At 49.1% G+C, this 13,846-nt stretch overlaps 1 protein-coding gene across 12 annotated transcripts in view; it reads left to right on the forward strand.

The window, feature by feature from the left end:
* The window catches only part of LOC127040993 (zinc finger protein 436-like), a 563,752-nt gene that overhangs the window by 174,752 nt on the left and 375,154 nt on the right, over positions 1 to 13,846 (forward strand). The window lies entirely within an intron of this gene.

Here is a 13,846-nt window from a genome sequence, read left to right on the forward strand (position 1 = left end):
GGAGTTAGATCAATGTTAGGACAGAGTAGCAGTGAAGGGATGAGTGAGTCCCTGAACAACATAGTGAGTACGGTGCCTTCTTATTTTCCCCCTTTTCCACCCAGGATAGCAGGTAAACTCTACAGAGGCACCTCTGGGTTGCACTAACTAAGGACAACAGCTGTAAGTGGGGTGAAGAGCAGGGTTGGCTCATGTTAAAGGACTTTTGGTTGCTGGACTTACGAACCATAGAGAGAAGAACATTGCCCAGCTTATTTGAGGGTGGGTCTTTTCCTTGTAGTTTAGGTTTATGAGTTGGGGCTGCTGACATGACTTCTGCTAACCCTGGGCTTACACTGCAATGTAGACATATTCTGAGAGGGCATCTATACTGTGATAAAAGCTCTATGGCCCGACTGGCCTGGATCATCTAACTTTGACTCCTGGGGCTCAGGTTGTGAGGCTAAAAACTGCAGTGCAAACATTTGGGCTCAGACTGGAGCTCAGGCTCGGAGACCCTCACCCCTCATGGGGTCTTGGAGGCTGGGCTCAAGCCCAAGTGTCTACACGGTAATTTTATAACCCTGCAGCACAAGCCCCAAAAGCCTGAATCAACTGACCCAGGGTTTGAGAATAGTGACTTGGGTATGTTTATGACAATGTAGACATAATGCTATGCTATGTCCAGACTGCAATAAAACACCCAGGGCTGCCCAATGTCAGCTCAGGCTCCCGAGGCTTTGGCCGTGGGGTGGTAAATTTGCAGTGTAGATGTTTCAGCTCAGCCTCAATACTGGGCTCTGGGCCCCCTCAAAGTTGCAAGGGAGTTTAGCAAGCAAAAAAGGTAAAACCGCAATGAAGTATTACCCTGGACTCAATGGCATTTCTCCATTGGTCTGTCTGCTTTGGGGCAGGGACAATAACACGTCCTGCTACATTCATTATTTCAAAGGGCGGTTTAGGATTTTCATTCTCATACACGGTGCACAAAGCAGGACTTAACACTCAGTGTAATCTAAATGAGCAGCCCACAGATTCTGGCAGCAACAAAGAGCATTTGGTGTGAGAGCCCAGACCTGCCCCTGCCCCGCCGCGGAGGATCATCCACGACCTACCAGCTGCTAACTCCTAAACTTTCAGTAATTCTATTATCAGTGCCTGGAATGTAATTTAAACCATAAGAAAAACCACACTGGGCTAGACCAAAGGACCATCTAGCTCTGAATCTTGTCTTCTGACAGCAGCCAAGAGCAGGTGCCCCAAAAGCCACTCAACAAGGCATCACTGAGAGTTATTATCCCTGCCCCAAAAGCAGACAGACCAATGGAGAACTGCCATGAGTCCAGGGTAATACTTCACTGCGGTTTTACCATTTCCACTTGCTAAACTCCCTCCCAAACTTCTGGGCTCCTAGAGCAGGGTACTGAGCCTGAGCCGAGACACGGACACTGCAACTTTACAGCCCAAGCCACATTGCCCTGATTACTCCAACACAAGCCTGCCCTGGATGTTTCATTGCACTGGAGACGTACCCTAACATTATGTCTAAACTGTGATTAACACACCCAGGGCACCTGTCTCAAAGCCCAAGTCAGCTGACTCAGGGTTATAGGGCTGGGGCTGCAAGACTATAAAATTACAGTGCAGACATATGGACTTGAGCCCAACCTCTGAGACCCCACGAGGGGTGAGGGTTTCTGAACCCAGGCTTCAGTGTGAACACAAGTATCTGCACCACAGTTTTTAGCCTCTCAGCCTTAGCATAATGAGCCCAAGTCAGATGACCCAGGCCAGCCATCCTGCCATCTTTATCCCAGGAGAGATGGACTCTAAGGGTACATTCCCATTGCAATGTAAGCCCAGGAGTGGCAAGCTGTGCTCAAAGCAGCACCCTGCAAGCCCCATATTCACCACTCTCATATAGTGATGATACGTTTTGAACAAAGTCTGCCTGGTGAGGTATCATTTCAAAAATCTTGAACTGTTCATCTATTGAACATTAATGTCTTCTTGCATTCTATGAGCTCACATTGGTTTGGGAAGTTATGAAGTTTGCTCTGTGTGCATTACAGAAATATGTTATGAGGTTGGGAAATGCCCACCACCAGCCTTTCAGGTGCAAAAATGGAGGAGCCAGACTCGCTGCTGGCCCATTGAAGGTATCCACACTCCCAAGGACTATTCCAGGAACCGTGTACAATGCAGACTTCTCCGAGATAGCACAGAGACAATGGACAGTGCTTGACTCGTGTTGTAGCAAAGGTACTTCCTAGCAAGTTGGAAGAAACTATGAAAGGGAAGTAGAGACATTATGAATTGTCCTCTCTCCCCCACAACTCAACAGCTGGAAACACATCTGGAGGACAAAGTCTTAAATGAGATAAATCAGAAGAGAATAAGAATAATACATTCAAACCAAAGTCCTCAAACAGACTAGTACTGGTTTTTCAGCAGAAAATTTTCAGTTTGGGGAATTTTCTTTTCCCAGTCAGACCTTGCCAAGGGAAGCAGGGAGAAAATGTTTGAGTTGCCTTCTTCAGGACAGCTTGCCCTAGACATTCTAGCTGTGGGTCACTGTCATGGCCTTGCTGAGAAATGGGGTATTTTTATAATTTGAGGAGGTCCCAGGGTATTTGGGGGAGATTATGAGGATGTTACCTTTTGAGATAAAAACTAAGAAATACAGAACTAGAGAATTTTTTTTTTTAGAAATCTGAGTTTTAGACATTTTATTTAAAGCCGGGGATGGGGAGGAGAGAGGGTTGTCTGAGTTTCTGAGAAGGTTTTTGTTTGCAAGAAGCATTATTGTTTGATCTGCCATTGTACCAAAGGGGAGATGGTTGTCTATAAAGGAGGGGTGAAGACTAAAAGCATCCCATGAGGATGGGATTTGAACCCATGCATGCAGAGTTCAGTAGATTAGCAGTCCATCACTTTAACCTCTCGGCTACATCATCTGACCTGTTAAGAAAGGGACAGGAGGAGAAATCTAGGTCAGCAGTGATAGGGACAATAAGGCGTTTAAAAATACTAAGCAGAAGCAGGGGGTGAATGAGCTATGAGGTAGCTAGGTATGACCTTGCTCCTGTCTCGAAAATAACCCTTAACTGTGTGGTGGTCTATTTCATTACCTCAGGGTGGCTGAATGTACATAATACGTCTGTAGTTGGGTTGCTTTTGTTCTAGGGTACACGCACCCCTCAAATCCGAAGCAACACTGTCATAGGCCGAGGGCTGGAGCTGATTACTTCTTGAGCTCCCTTCCACTCTGACATTTCTGTGGTTCTGGGCTTTGTCCCTTGCTCTTTGGAAGAACTCATAAACATCCTCTGGCCAACCTGGTTATCCTCCTTCCCATCCCTCCGTACAACTCCCTTGTTCTATGAAGCCTAGAAACACATGCTAATGGTTAGGCAGGTTGTGTGCTGAGATCACTATCAGGATAACAGATGATGTCTTATTGTTTCCTTGTGCTCTCTCCGTCCTTATTCAGGGCCATTGCACCTGTATTCCCCCTCTGTGGTCCAGCAAGGGCACCGGTTCTCAGACTGTCCAGCTGGCACCTCTCTTGGGTAGAAACCCACATCTCTCTGCCTCCTAGCTGTAGTATCTCCAGGCTGCACTGCTCCCTGCCTACAATGTGAATTCCCCACTAAGGCAGATCCTCTCCCTCAGCAGGCCTGCTTGGCCTTTCTTCCTCAGAGGCTAGGAACAGCAGAACTGCCCCTAGTTAAGGTACGATACAGCCCATGGCCAGCAAACAGTGATTCTCAAGGTAAAGGCGTTACAGAGAGAACATATTAAACAATAAAAGAACCTATATGCCTGCTAACCAGAGATCACCCCAATGGTCGGCAGGGGCCTGGGGAGTGGCGGTTCGAGCTGGGGTGAGGGCTGGGTTCCCTCCCCAGCTCTGGGAGGGGCCTGGGGAGTGGCGGTTCCAGCGGGGACAGGGCTGTGACATTATGAGTGTACTATAAAATCTCAGTGAAAGGTGACAGGGCCAGTAAGAGTTAATTAACTCACCTCACCGACTCACCTGACCCATGGGTGAACCTTAAGGACTGGTTAGCAAGATATGTAAATGAATAGAGGTTTGAAATGCAAGTCTGCATTGTTAGAGGTAGAAGGGGAGGTGTTTGCTCAGGTCTTGTGATGTAAGCAAACGAGTCTTGTCTATTGCTATAGTTTCAATTGAAGGATCAAAAAAGGAATATTAGCATTTATGATGATACTCATGTAAAATAGTATTATTGTCTATATATCTCTTTGACGGTTGTGGTAACCTGTATCTGAACTGTTTAATGGATAAATGACTCTGTGCTAATTGCCAGGATGTTTGGGAGAAGGAGTTAAGCCTATTGTTTTCTCAGGCCGAAAGGCTGCTGGAAATGTATAAGAATCCTGGGACACGATCCTTCTCATCTCAGATCTGCTTTGGGTTTCAAGAGGGAGAGGCACCCTGAATATGGAAATTGGACTATAACCTATAGACAATTTCTAAAAGGACTCTTGGCAACTACAAGCTCACCTCTGCTATGCATCTGAAACTCAAGAATTAAATTCAAGTCTGTATGTATATGGATCTTTTAAACAACACTCTCTTATTTTTTAATAAATTTTAGCTTAGTTAATGAGAATTGGCTGTGGCGTGTATTTTGGGTAAGATCTAAGTTATAATTGAACCTTGGTATCTGGCTGATCCTTTGGAATCAGAAGAACCTTTTCTTTTATATGATGAAGTCAGATTTTCAGGAATCATCATCATATCCCACAAGTGTGTCTGGACGGAGGCCTGAGGCTGGACACTTTAAGGGAACTACGTGATATAAACTTTTAAGTAACCAGTGAGGTACTATAGAAGCTGTTGTGTGCTGGTTGGTAAATCTAAGTATCGGAATAACCACCAGCATTTGGGATTTGTCTGCCCTATTTTGTAAGCAGTTCACCCTGATTGAGAGACCTCACCAGGCTCCCACGGGCAGCACCGTTAAACGGCCGCTCCCCAGTCCCCACACAGAGCCGGAGGGGGAAGGCAGCGCCCCACCCCCGCTGGAACGGCTGCTCACCGGTCCCCTTGCAGAGCTGGGGAGGGAACCCAGCGCCCCGCCCCCAAAGGAACGGCTGACCCCAGTCCCCTCGCAGTGCCAGGGAGGGAAGGCAGCGCCCCGCCCCCGCGGCTACGTCGCTACCCAGTCCCCTCGCAGAGCTGGGGAGGGAACCCAACACCTGGCCACCACAGGAGGGAAAGTAGTGCCCCACCCCCGCAGGAATGGCTGCTGCCAATTCCACTTGCAGAGCTGGGGAGGAAACCCAGCGCCCCACTCCCGCAGGAACGGATGCTCCCCGGTCCCCTGGCAGAGCTGGGGAGGGAACCAGCGCCCTTCCCACGCTGGAACAGCAGCTCCCCAGAGCCCTCGCAGAGCTGGGGAGGGAACCAGCGCCCCACCCACGCTGGAACAGCAGCTCCCCAGAGCCCTCGCAGAGCTGGGGAGGGAAGGCAGCACCCTGCCCCTGCTGGAATGGCCGCTGCCCAGTCCTCTCGCTGAGCTGGGAAGGGAACCCAGCGCCCCGCCCCCGCATGAAAGGCCGCTCCCATGTCTCCTCGCAGAGCTGAGGAGGGAAGGCAGAGCCCCACCTGTGACGATGCGGTTCTGGCGGGACCCAACTGAGAGTGCCAATTCAGGACCAATTGCTCAAACAGGGCTGTTACAGCCCTAGGCTGAGGTTTTTCCACCTCTAAGGCAAACCGAACCAGCCAGACAAAAGTGACTTCAGTTTCACCCCACTGGCTAACCACAAGTCACACAAGCAATTTCCTTAGACACTCCAGTCTCCCAGTATCACCACCAGTGCCACCTGTCCTGGGGATGAATGGTTATGAAAACTAACACCCTAGTAAAAGAAAAAGGTTCTCTCGATCCCAAAGGACCATGCCCCAGACCCAGGTCACTATACACATCAGATCTTACCCACAAATCACGCTGTTGCCAATCCTTTAGAATCTAACATCTAAAGGTTTATTCATAAAGGGAAAAAGATAGAGAGGAGAGCTAGAATTGGTTAAATGGAATCAATTACATACAGTAATGGCAAAGTTCTTAGTTCAGGCTTGTAGCAGTGATGGAGTAAACTGCAGGTTCAAATCAAGTCTCTGGAGAACATCCCCCACTGGGATGGGTCATCAGCCCCTTGTGCAGAGCTTCAGTTTGTAGCAAAGTCCCTCCAGAGGTAAGAAGCAGGATTGAAGACCAGATGGAGATGAGACATCAGCCTTATATAGGCTCTTCCAGGTGTAAGAATACTTCTTTGTTCTTACTGTGGAAAGTTACAGCAAAATGGAGTCTGGAGTCACATGTTCAAGTCCCTGCATACTTTGCTGTGTTACAAGGCATATCTGCCTCCTCTCAATGGGTCAATTGTGTAGCTGATGGTCCTTAATGGGCCATCAAGCAGGCTAGGCAGAACTAACACCAACTTGTCTGGGGTGTCACGCAGAACTACAGCACCAATTTGAAATACAGACAGTATACAGCCAATACCTATAACTTCAACTACAAAATGATACAGACATCCAGACAGCATAATCATAACCAGTAACCCAGAACCTGGTCTTAGACACCTTATATGACCCCCTTTAGATAGGATTTGGTGCCACTACAGGACCTTAGTTGCAAACCATGTTCTATATGGTCGCAGTTTATATCAGGGCTTGTCTACATCACAAAGTTGCAGCGCTGGTGAGAGGGTTACAGCGCTGCAACTTAGGAGGTGTACACATCTGCAGGGCATCACCAGCGCTGCAACTCCCTGTTTGCAGCGCTGGCCGTACTCCCGTTTTGTCTCGGGTGTAGAGGATCCAGCGCTGGTGATCCAGCGCTGGTAATCAAGTGTAGACACTTACCAGCACTTTTCTTGACCTCCGTGGAATAAGCAGGTATCCCAGCATACCTGAGGAAGCCTCTGGTAATCAAGCTGGTCTCCTTCCCCGGTTTGCTCTCGCGTTCCCCGAACCCCCCTTGAAGCCGCCCAACAGCGCTGCAGTGTGGCCACATCTAACACCACTTGCAGCGCTGGTTGCTGTAAGTGTGGCCACTCTGCAGCGCTGGCCCTATACAGCTGTACTAATACAGCTGTAACAACCAGCGCTGCAAAATTGTAGATGTAGACATACCCTCAGTAACGTCACACCCACAATGCAAAATTGATGCAGGAAGGGATGACACAAGCATCACTGACTGCATCCCAAGAGCTTCTCATCCTTGGGTCTGTCTCACTACAGCTAGTGTTGGGCTAGAGGCCGTACCAGTGTATAACAGAAATGGTTTATCAAAGTCGTGTTTAATTACATGATTGAATCTCTTTACAAAGTCAAGGTATAACTTGGTTAGCTTTTGCAGCATGGTTCCTGTATGTTTCATGTGATCTTGCCAAGAGCTAAAGAACAGAGCAGCTTTATCCATACACACTCTGGCAAATGTTTGAAACCCAATTAACATTAAACCAATGTAGATATAAACGTTGTTCATAGTCCAGGAATTCTGGCATTTAGCCATGAAAGCCATATGGTAGTGTGCCTCAGTTTCCCCTTTTCTACTGCACATCAGGCCTGGAATGTCTTTTCCCCTGTGAAAAGTTTCAATACTGTTTACAGGCATTAACTGTGAAACATTAGTATAGCAAGGCCTTTTAACATAAAGTGTGTTCTCATGTACTGCTTTCAACATGTTCAAGGGATTTTCCAAAACATTGGGCACATTGTACATTTTTACAGTTCTTGGTAATAGCAACACATTAGTTACAAAAATCACCATTGGCAATTACAACAAATTAATTGCAAGTGTCCATCTAAAATCATGTTTGTCATGCCACACCCTTGGATTAATGCCATTGGAGTTTGGGCATTTCAGGGTTAACCTGTGGCTTCTCTTTGCAAAATTCAGTTTTCTCTTTTCCCCTTGTCCTGCAGGATCAAACCCTGATTTCTCCTGCTTAACCAAATTCACTGGCTGATGGGGTGGGCTCTCTGTGCTAACAGCTATTAGCAAGTCTTTCTTCTCCCTGCCAGCCAGGTAATTTGCATCAACACAGACACTAGCTTTTAACTTCTTAGCTGCTACCAGTTCCAAGGCTGGACTTTGTCTTACAAAGATACCACACAAATCCAAAGGGTCTGAGGGTGAGAGTTTGCCTGCTCTTCCCTGCATCCTCAAGCGCTTAGACATAAAGCCGTTTAGCTCTGAAACACCAGTAACCCAATCTGTTCTCAGACACTGAAGCACAGACTGCTCACTTACAGAATCAGCATGGAGACATTCCTGTCCCAACACCATTGTCTTCCCAATAAGCTGGCCACACACAGCCACGCGGTTACAGGGCTGCTCAACTTTCTTAACAGCTTTTACTTCATCTGAGACCTTGTTAAATTTACCCACACTGGATCTTTCAAAGGGAAGGTCAGTGGATCCTTTAAGAGAAAATTTCTGGCTGTTAGGAACTGAAACTTTCTTGATCAAATCACTTTTAGATCCTTCAGTTGCAGTAAATTGCTTACACAGGTTACCACGGGGGTTCCTTTCCCTAGGAGCTTGTCTAAGCAGCAATTCACTCCTCTCAGAACTTCTGCCCTTACCCTTTTCACCCAGGGCTTGCTCTAAAGGACACTTTCCTGAGCCCCCACAGTCTCTTTCTGGGACTCACTTACATCCAGAATCACCTCTGGCCCGTCAGGCAGATTCCTACACAATCCCCTTCCAGGCAAACCTATAGACATTCTAGATAACAGGTTAGAAGCATTCTCCTTCCCTTGGCCATGAACAGTCGTTAAACCGTCAGTAGGTAACACAATTAAACCACCTTTCTGCTCTCCTTGTGCCCTGGCTAGGGGATCACCCTGAGCAGACAGAGCTGCTACACCCTTTTCCAACCACACATTAGCAACTGGCAAACTACAAGCACCAGAATTGTCTGATCTCTGGGATTTTGCTAAGACACTAACTGGATGCAACCTAGTTACAGGGCCATTTTCCTCAGCAGACACAAACTTAGGACCATTCCCTTCCTGGGCTTTAGCTGTATTTACAACCAACTCCGAGACAACTGAATGACCTTCAACCATCACAGGCTGAAAGGCACCTTCTATCTGCTCCACAGACACACAAGAGCCAGAGACACATTCTCCTTCACCAGACACACAGCTCGGGATTTCCTTTCCCTTGTCCCAGCGCACAAGGCTGTGCACAGACAACTGCTTGGAGACTGAGGTAGCCTCCTCCACAGGCAAGTCAATACCCCTGACAGACACAGGCACATTTCCTTCACTGTCACATTTTTCCACACAGGAAAAAGGTTAGGGATAGGGACACTCATTTTCCACTATTTCTGCCTTCCCAAACTGCTGACCAGATAAAGCCATCAGCTCACAAGGCTGCCTAGGCTCCTCCAAACCTTCTCTACCAGGCACATTGCCACTTCCAACAGATAAGCTGCTGCTTATTTCACTACACTGAGCTACTTCCAGCAAATCACAGTTACCCATTTCAGGTTCACTTTTACAAGCTGCACTAGCCACCAATCCATTACCCATTACACATCTACCCTTTCCTTCCTCAGTTAGAGTTTCCATCTGACCATTTACTTGAATCTGCTCCTGAGAAACATCTCCCTCCCCGATGAAATCTTTCTGCTCTTGATTTAACTCCAGATTCACTTCTGAGACATCAGACAGACATTCAGAAACTTCATTCCTAGACACACTGCTTTCTTGAACAGACAAACAGCTGTTAGACTCCCCCTCTCTCCGGCCATAGCAATACTGCTTAAACACAGAAAACTGCTCCGAGTAATACCACATATCAACATAGTTATAAACTGGATTTTCAAGAGGATACAGTTTCTGCTGTTCTTTCCTTGCTTCTTTGACTTGGAGCTGAAGTCTGACAGTTTCTTGTTGCATCTTGTGAGTCTCCTGTTCCAGCTCCTGTTGCCTCTGTCGAGCTTTCTCCTCAGCAGCCAGTAATTCCAGACGCCCCTTACGAGTTTTTTCTTCTCTCTAGTCAGCCTCCTCCTTTCTTTCAGCAGCTTCTTCCTCCAGCTGGGCCAAGGCTTGCTTCTCTTTCATTCTAATTTCTGCCAGTTTTTGCTCATATTCAAACTGCAGGTCGTCCATCAGGGCTTGCAGTTTCATTGCTTTTGCTGATGCTTTCTGGCTCATGGTCACTGATCTTTAACTAACCAAACTCTCAATCCCAAATTTCAAATTTGGATAGCGTGGGGTTCTGACCCAAAGCCTAATTGACCTGGTTCTGTGGATTCTTGCATGACTACGCCACTGTGACGGTGCTGCCCGTGGGAGCCAGCTGAGGTCACTCAATCAGGGTGAACTGCAAACAAAATGGTGCAGACAAACCCCAAACACTGGTGGTTATTCCAATACTTAGATTTACCAAGCCAGCACAGAACAGCCTCTATAGTACCCCACTGGTCACCTAGAAGTCCAAACCATGCTGTTCCCTTAAAGTGCCCAGCCTCAGGCACCCGTCCAGACACACTTGTGGGATATGATGATGATTCCTGAAAATCTTCCTTCATCATATAAAAGAAAAAGTTCTTCCAATCCCAAAGGATCAGCCACATACCCAGGTCCAATTACAACTTAGATCTTACCCAAAATACACGCTTATAGCCAATTCTCATTAACTAAGCTAAAATTTATGAGAAAAGAAAAGAGAGTGTTGGTTAAAAGATCCATATACATACAGACTTGAATTCAATTCTTGAGATTTAGATATATAGTAGAGGTGAGCTTGTAGTTGCCAAAAGTCCTTTTAGAAATAGTCCATAGGTTATAGTCCGATGTCCAGATTTAGGGTGGCTCCAGTCAATGACTGGGGATCTCAATCTTCATGGCTTAAGGTTTCCCACTCTTGAAACCCAAAGCAGATCTGAGATGAGAAGGATCATGTCCCAGGCTTCTTATACATTTCTAGCAGCCTTTCGGCCTGAGAAAACAATAGGCTTAACTCCTTCTCCCAAACATCCTGGCAATTAGCACAGAGTCATTTATCCATTAAACAGTTCAGATACAGGTTACCATAACCTTCAAAGAGACATATAGACAATAATACTAATTCACTCAAGTATGATCTTAAATGCTAATATTCTCCTTTTTGATCTTTGAATTAAAACTATAGCAATAGACAAGACCTGTTTGCAGACATCCCAAGACCTGAGCAAACATCTATTCTTCTACTTTCAACAATGCAGACTTGCATTTCAAAGCTCTATTCATTTACATATCTTGCTAATCAGTCCTTAAGCTTCACCCATGGGTCAGGTCAGTTGGTGAGTTGAGTTAATTAACTCTTTCTGGCCCTGTCCCCTTTCAGTGAGATATTATATTATACTCATAACATCACAGGTGGGGCGCTGTGTTCCCTCCCCGGCTCTGCGAAGGGACTGGGGAGCGGCCATTCCTGCGGGGGCAAGGAGCTGCCTTCCATCTCCGACTCTGCTAGGGGACTGGAGAGCAGCTGTTCCTGTGGGGGCCGGGCACTGGGTTCCCTCCGCAGCTCTGTGGGGGGACTGGGGAGCGGCTGTTCCAGCGGGGGTCGGGGCGATGCCTTCTGTTGCTGACACAGAGGGTGCCCAAGGCAAGCAACAGTGGTTCGTTGCCCAAGTGCGAAGCGCCAATGAACACACACCAGGGTGGAGAAGCAAGCAAAGTTTATTGGGATCTCAAAGTGGTGCAAGGAGACAAACGCCTCAAACCATGCACCACTACACAAGCGGCTTTTCCCTTTTTATACGTTTTTTTTTTCTCTTTCTTCCCCCACCCTCCTCCTCCTCCTCCCTCCCCCTGTAGCAGTTACGTAAGCACAGGTGCATTAAGTAATCTTGGCCGCAGCAGCTCGTTAGTAAGTTTTCCTTCTGCAAGTTACCTTGTCCTTCTGCTAAAGGTGCACAGGCCTTATCACCACTGCTTTAGACCGGTTTTAGCTGTGCTGCAAGTGATAACTTACTGTTACAGATTTCATTTCACAGCTGCTAGCTTTCTAGATCAAGTAGAGTTCAACATGGAGGAGCCTTTGTTCACTGAGGCCTAGATTTATGCCTAGTGACTCCAACACCTCCATGGTACTGCCTCTGAGCAGCCCCCGCTACGGTCTGCCCAGTCCTCCCCCACTGCTGTGTCCCCTCCCCCAGCTAACACCCTGCCTCCCCCCCATGCTACTGCCTCTGTGCAGCCCCCTCCAACAGTCTGCCCAGTCCTCCCTCCGGCTGTGTCCCCTCCCCCACAGCTCTGACCCTTGTCACATCCCCCCCTCTACACTTTCTCCCTGCAGCTTGCCCCATTCCCTGCTGAGTCCCAGCTTCACCCCCTGACATCTCTCCAACCCCACCACCCCCCTTCACAGCCCTTGCCACCCTAGTGCCCCGGCCCCTGCTCCCCGTGGTGGGCTTGAGAGGCCCCCAATCCCCGGCCACTCCAATCTCCAGAATTGGAAGCTGCTGGCGTTGAGGAAGGTGGGATCTGGGCTGGCCCAGCTGCTTGGGCAGATCCTGGTAAAAGAGAGAAGAGCGGGCAAGGCTGAGGACCCTCCCTTGTCCCGGGGAGGGCAGGGGTCCCACAATTTAGCTCAGTGTCACCCTCCCATCTCCAGCCCTGCTGGGATGAGACCACAATCCCCCAGTGCCTCCCGCCCCGCCACTGCCATCAGCAGTCAAGCCGGGGAATCGCCCCTCTTCTCCCCTGCGAGGGCTGCAGGACTCCCTGCCCCCTCCAACACCAGCCTCCCTGCCATGTATCCCGGGGTGGGGTCGGATAAGGGTGGATTTATTCTTTCCATTGTCCAGATCTAGCCCTCAGCCCCGGTCTACCCATACGGGATCCAGGGTCTGGAGCAGTTGGCTGCTTACTGAGGGCTACAAGGAGCTACCAGGAGAAGGGAGTAGATTCTCCACAGTTTTGCATCCACTCACACTGGTACCTGTCTCACACATGGGGAAACTGAGGCACCAGGGAGGGTGATATGGCCTGCGCCAGCTCCAATTGGGAGTCTGTGGGAGGGCCAGGAATAGAACCCAGGGGTCCTGGCTCCATGGGCAGCTTGGGACTCCTCCATTTGGGGGGGCTGGGCGGTCCCGGACTGCGGCCCTGCCCCATGGCCCGCTCCCTGTCAGCCTCCTCCTGCCGAAGCCCCCCTACACTCCCCCTTCAGCCCCACCCACACTCCACCCTCAGGCCCCCTTTGTTCCACTCCCCTGACCCCCTCCGCCTGCATTTCACGTCTCTTCCCCCAAGGCCCTGCCACTTGTGCCCCTTCGCCCCCTACCCCAAGGCCCCCACCTGCCTGCCTGACGTTTGTATCCCTGTCATTCTCCCTGTGGCTCCATGTGGGCGGATGGGAACTTTGGACAGGACAGAGTGAGGATGGGGCCTTGGAGCGGGAGAGGACGAGTGGGATCAGGGCCTCTGAGTGGAGCACGGGCCAGGTGCCTCCCCAGGCCCCTTCTAGTCACAGCCCACGCCTGGCTCCCAGCATCCGCTCCTCTAACCACTAGACTGCACTGCCCTCCCAGAGTGAGGATAAGAACCAGGAGTCCTGGCTCCCAGCCGGGCTGTGGGTGGAGCAGGATGTACTGGCCATGGGCTCAGCTGGGTATCACTTACCGTCAGTTTGGATGATATCCCAGTCCTGACCTCCAGACTCACAGCTCTGCTGGTGACCCTCACTCCCGACCCGCAGCCCTCTGGGTTCCCCGCTGACCTCCCCAGTCACTGCGCTGCCCATGCCCCTCACTTCTGACCCGCAGCACCTGGTATCCCAATCGTGACCTCCAGACTCACAGCTCTGCTGGTACCCCA

The sequence above is a fragment of the Gopherus flavomarginatus genome, assembly GCF_025201925.1.
Source record: "Gopherus flavomarginatus isolate rGopFla2 chromosome 13 unlocalized genomic scaffold, rGopFla2.mat.asm SUPER_13_unloc_1, whole genome shotgun sequence".
NCBI classification, from domain to species: domain Eukaryota; kingdom Metazoa; phylum Chordata; order Testudines; family Testudinidae; genus Gopherus; species Gopherus flavomarginatus.